The sequence below is a fragment of the Lutra lutra genome, chromosome 6, assembly GCF_902655055.1.
Source record: "Lutra lutra chromosome 6, mLutLut1.2, whole genome shotgun sequence".
NCBI classification, from domain to species: domain Eukaryota; kingdom Metazoa; phylum Chordata; class Mammalia; order Carnivora; family Mustelidae; genus Lutra; species Lutra lutra.
Genome location: NC_062283.1, coordinates 103,667,276 through 103,673,437, shown reverse-complemented (window position 1 = coordinate 103,673,437; position 6,162 = coordinate 103,667,276). Strand labels below are relative to the sequence as shown.

The window sequence follows — 6,162 nt, the reverse complement described above, 5'->3', positions numbered from 1 at the left end:
AGGAGAAGTATGAGGCTTGAACATGCAGAGTAAGCTGGCAGGCACGCCATGGGTGTATGTTTTAAGTGCTGATCTGTATCTCCTGACAAAGCTGGACCTGACTCTGAAGGAAGAGTCTTAAAAGCATACGTGGTGCTCTGTATGTACAGCCTTGGTAACAGAACAACATATTTTAAACTTCATCCTCAACTATCTCATTATGACCGTAACTCTGCTGCATTACCTTATATCTGGGATTAACATTCATCTGTACTTACTGACTTTTTTGTGCCTCTAAGGCAGATGTTAGTTTTTACAACTCAACTCACATCTAAAAATAGTAATAATAATGCAATACTAATAATGCCCAGTATTTCTTGTAACATCATCAAGCAATTTGTGAATAGTTCTCTACATGTCATGCAAAATGGATAGAGAAAAGAAATGGGAGAATAAACCACAAAATCGGACTCCAAATAAAAATCCACAAGTGTTCCATAGCACCTTTTTCTTTTAACTTTCATGTGTTTCGGCCAAGCTACACTGAATCTAAATCAGCTGATGCAGCTGTTTTGCCAACATATAGGTTTTCCTAGCTGGCCCTGGGCAAAGAGCTGATGAGGAGTCTTCAGTACTCAATTCTACACAAGTTTCCCTCAGTGTAGCACATTTTCCCAAGAGAGCTATCTGGATCCCTTTCTCAATTTCCCATCTCTCAGAATCTAGGATGTCCAGCCCTCAATTCAAAAACCATTGTCTTTTAAGCTTTCCACAGGGATGGTGACCATAGTTCACAGAGAGCAGATCAACTGGGGCTCAAGGATGATCTGTTTGCTCTACCAGTCTAAAATTTATGTGGGAAGCTACCTATGATACTTATGAGGAGGGCCAGCCCACACTTTTTATAATCTTGAATCCATTTTGTGAATTACAATTAAGTAACACTTGGGCAAAATGCATGCTGAGTTAAACCTTGATATTGAATGTACCTCCCATGGACTTCCTTTAGAGGGCACTATTGATTCTCTGAAACCATGGAAACCTTTCTTCATGTTTCCTTGGTAAAGATGGACAATTTTGAAATCATATTGGGTTTCAAATCTACTCATGTAGGATATTAGGACCATAATCATTATCAAATCTATTTTTTTAATATAATGTCAAAGTATAGAGTAATTCAGAAGCTAAACCACAATGCTGGTTGTTAGGATAGGTCATCAGTATGACACATGTAGTTCTATATTTGGAAACTTCAACTGGTTTATTTGCTTTTGAAAATTCTTTAAGTGGGAATTCCCATTTGTAAATTAAACAATTCAGTCTTTTGTTTAGAAAGGCAAATTAGCCCCTTTTTGGAAATTAATGCTCCATTCTAGAATTAGATAATTATTTACATATTTTGGGGAGAAACCATTACTTTCATCCAGACCTATCCATTAAGGTCTGGAGATAATTCTGCTAAAATTTCTTCTTTATGTTTCTTATGTTTCATAGACTCTGTCAATTCAAAGAATTTTGATCTAGTCCCTAGGAGAGAACTTTCTCTTTTCATTCTCTAAAGTTAACAGAAATAGCATTTTATAAGCTGGCTCACTGAAGTTTTTAATCTAATTTCAAAATAATGGCAAACCTGAAATATTTCAAAGCTCAGGAACATAATTTTTCAGATATAAGTACTTTCATGCCACCATCTATCAGGGTTTGCTTAGCTTTCATATCATAAGATACTATTTCAACACATGTGCATTGTATAATAACTTCTTAATTACCAAACCAATATTCCAGGATAGTAGCGGATAGTAGTCCCACAAAAATGCAGTATCTTATAAACCAACAAATGAAGAAGCCATGTATGTACAAAGATAAGAGAAAAAAGCTGATGGTTTTCATCATTTAATGAAATTAAGTATAAATGATCATGCCAGCCTTTAAGACTCTCACAAAATGGTCCCAGTTTATCTTCCTAACCTCAGCTTCCTCTACCAGTAACCTAAGTTCCCAGCAAATGGCACCATGCACTATTATCTGGACATCTGTGCTTCCCATCTTCTTCCCTTTACTCATCCAGAGTCTTCCACTTAGAATGCATTTTCCTTCCCAACTGTCCTCTCCAAACCTTATATATGTCCCGTCCACCCTTCAAGTGGCATTTTGAATACTGCTAAGTCCTGAGTCCTGCTAACTGAGTCCTCTGCAGAAGGGATCTACTCTTCTGTGAATTTCCATGGCTAGTTAAGCATAATATATTTGTGGAATTTATCAATTTCATTTTGTATTTAAGTGGCTTAGGTGTTTATTTCATCACTCCTTCTGAACTACAAATTTTTTAGTTTGTTTTGGGATCTGTATCAAGTCTAGGGCCCAGCATGTGTAACAGCTCTCTACATATTCTTTCATTTGGGTTAAACTGAGACATTATTGCCATTTGCTTGGTGAGGGGGCATGGAAGACAGAATTTGGACAGTGTGGGATTGGAGGGGTAAGGATAAATGCCAGAGATATTAACGGTGAGGCAAAAGGCCTTACCAACTGATTGAATGTAGAACATACTCTGTCACTCTAATGTTCTGTATCCTATTTTACTTTAAATTATTATAGTTTTCTAATATAATACAATATGTATTCCTTCACTAAATAAAGCTCTATTTGGGCAAAACTTTGTTTAGGTCATCCACTATATCTGCATGGAGGAGTCCAAGATATATTTTAGGTGCTCAATATTTGATGGGTGAATAGACTAATAAGGGTCCAAAGGTGACAGCAAACTGTCCTACTAGAAGGATAGCAGCAGCCATCAACAGATTAGGAAAAAGAGAAGTAATAAGTTTAGAGAGAATATGATGATTTCAATTTAGTTAGAGGTTTATACATGGACATCCCAGGAGAGATGCTGAGGAAGCAACTGAAAATTGCTGTTGGGATTTGAGAAGAAACTCAGACTCAGATATGTAGATTTGGGGTTTATGACATAGCTGCAATTGTTGAAACCTATGAGATTACATGGTGTTGTGAATGGGAAAATGTAGGGAGGTCTGCTCTGGTTCTATTACTGGGAAGAACCTCAAATAAGAAATCCAAGGATATACAGAATGCCCTTTTCTTGACTAACCTCTCTGCTATATTTGACATCACTGAATTTTTCTTCCCAGTTAGTTTTGCCATTCTTTACCATTCCATCCTTCCTACCCCATGCTAAATGCTGTAGATTTTTATCTTTTGAATTTATTCTACCTTCTTTTCTTTTCACCAACCATTGTAATTGTAGTTCAGAAACATCAACATCTTTATCCAAATTCTTGAGTACCCTTCTTACCAGTCCACCAGCTTCTGGGTGCCTGCCTGCCTATTCCATCCTCCATTGTTACACAGAAATGATTTAGCAATGGCTCACTTTTTTGTGGCTACCTATGATCCATGTCACTTTGTCAAAACTCCTGAAATGGCTTCTGCCTTCTTGAACAACTTCCCCTCTTGCCCTTCCCCTATATTATCTACCATCCCCCAACCATACCAAGTCCCCTGTAGTTCTCTGGTTGCACCATGATATTCCCTGTGTCTTACACATTTTCCAATGGATAAACTCCTTAATTTTTCCTAAAAACAGTCCAAGAATTATCTCTTTCTGAAACTCCACTAACTCCTTGATTTAGATGCTTACTCCTCTACTCCTCTCACATGCCTCCACTATGGCTTTCGGCTGTTGTTTCACGGTCTGTCTTCCCACTAGTCTTTATTAGTCTCCTTGAGGGGAAGGACTAAATTCTTTAATTTTTATATTCTCAGTATTTATTCCAGTGTGTGGCATGTGGCAGGTACATGATAAATTTTGATCAAATAAATTGACAAAAAGGAGGAGAAAATTTCAAGGAGGAAGGATGTGGTGATCACAGAAGTTGGAGTCCATCAATGCATTTGGATTCATTTACAGAGAAATGGTTCAGAGAGTAGATTTGGGAGTATGGTTAAGGCAGAAGCAAGATGACCAAGTTGAGACAATGAAGATATATTGTGTTTTCAATAACTGTGGTAGGGAAACAGCTTGGCAGAGTAGCAGGTTTGGGGAAGCTGATTTTTAAATTTTAATTTAACTTTTTGTTTATTATTTTGGATTAAAAAAATGAGCATAAGTGACCCAATAAAAAGGGAGCTGTTGATAATTCAAAAAAAGGATAAAGTAACAGGAAAAATTTCCATAGGAAGGACTCAAAGGCACATGGTGAAGTAGATTTTGTGATGATATAACCAATATCCTGTAACCTTCCTTGCAGTAACTATCCTTAAGTTCAACCACCTCTTTCTAAGTCCAAGCCCACCAGATGACTAACTCCAGGAAGCTCTAGTCCCACTGTATTTTATGTGAAAGCCACAGAACAGAAAGCCACAGAACACAGTTCCAGAAGAGAAATCCGTATGAATCATGCAATGAGACCATGTTGCTGGGGTACTCCGACTTCTATGTGCATTGGAGAGAAATTCAACTCCACCCTGTTTCTAGAAACAGAGTTATGGGGTTCAAGCTTAAAATAACATGAACTTATCACCTGACCTTAGTTATGGGTTTAGGGAAGGCATTTCATCCACTTTAGACCAGTGAAATACGAGAGGGATTTTTTTTTCTTTTTTTCTCCAGACTTTTGAAAATGAAGCTTCTCTGCTCTTCCAAGTAAAGTTTTAGAACCAATTTTAGTTCTCTGCTTGAATGTGCAAAATGAAGCATGTGGCTCTGGAACCGCTGTGGCCATCTTGTGATCCTAAGGAGCCCTAACCTTAAGGTGAAGCTGATATCAGCAAGGGCAGAGAAGAGAGCACAGAATGCAGCTCCTTGTGGCACGCTGAGAGGCTGAAGTCCATCCTCCTCTAGACTTTGCTACAAGAATGTGTAATTCCTCTCGTTTTAAGCCAGTAGAAATACAAAAGGAGCTATGATAGCCTAAGAAAAAGAATACAGACTCCTCTTCCTCTGAGACCAGAGGGTTAAGATACAGAGAAATGATAAAGTAGAGAGATGTGAAGTGTTTTTTGGCAAACATCTATTTGTGTTTTTTATGAACTAGACAATGCATTTAAGACTCTATACTCTTGATTCCACATATCCTCCCAACAGTTTTATAAGAACCATCATCCTTTTATTTTTATTTAATTTTTTTATTTTGTTGCCCTCAATAAGAAATTTACTTGTTTTTAAAAAAATCCAAATGCATTGTCCAGAAAAATGTAATAAGCTTATTTATTTATTTATTTATTTATTATTATTTTTTAAAGATTTTATTTATTTATTTGACAGAGAGAAATCACAAGTAGGCAGAGAGGCAGGCAGAGAGAGAGGAGGAAGCAGGCTCCCTGCTGAGCAGAAAGCCCGATGTGGGGCTCGAACCCAGGACCTGGGATCATGACCTGAGCCGAAGGCAGCGGCTTAACCCACTGAGCCACCCAGGCACCCCAATAAGCTTATTTATAATTGTTATAAAAATATGGAATGCTGGGTGCCTTGGTGGCTCAGTGGGTTAAACCTCTGCCTTTGGCTCAGGTCATGATCTCAGGGTCCTGGAATAAAGCCCCACATCGGGCTCTTTGCTCAGCAGGGAGCCTGCTTCCCCCTGCCTCTCTGCCTACTTGTGATTTCTCTCTCTGTCTAATAAATAAAATCCTAAAAAAATATGGAATGCTTCATGAATTTGAGTGTCATCCTTGCACAGGGGCAATGCTAATCTTCTCTGTATTGTTCCAGTTTTAGTATATGTGCATCATCATTTTATATGAATAAACTGAGGCTATAAGAAACTAGGTGATTGAATGTGTCACTTGGCAATAAGTAGCAGAATTCACAGTTGAGTAACATGTGAGTATAGGTAGAGAGGCTTCCAGATCCCCTAGCCCTAAGGTTGGGTTGCAGCAATTTTCCCAGGAAAGCAGGGAGCATGCAGAGGCAGAAAGCATCTGAGTGGGGCTATAGCAGTGCCTGAGGAGTGTAGGAAAAAAGCAGGGAGTGAGTTTGAGATAAATGAAAAAACTACCGAGGAAGAGAGACGCTCTGGAGATATCAAATCTATGTTTCACGGATTATCTTGAACAGCATTGCAAGGAAAAACTGTAAACTGCCCCTTGGTGGTACATTAATCTTTCTTTGTATCAAAAACATTGAACGGAGGAGGACTTTAGTGTCATCAAGTAGTTAAATTTCTT

At 38.2% G+C, this 6,162-nt stretch overlaps 1 pseudogene; it reads right to left on the bottom strand.

The window, feature by feature from the left end:
- Positions 1 to 5,630: 5,630 nt before the first annotated feature.
- Positions 5,631 to 5,745, bottom strand: LOC125103371 (uncharacterized; annotated as a pseudogene).
- Between the last annotated feature and the right edge of the window lie 417 nt (positions 5,746 to 6,162).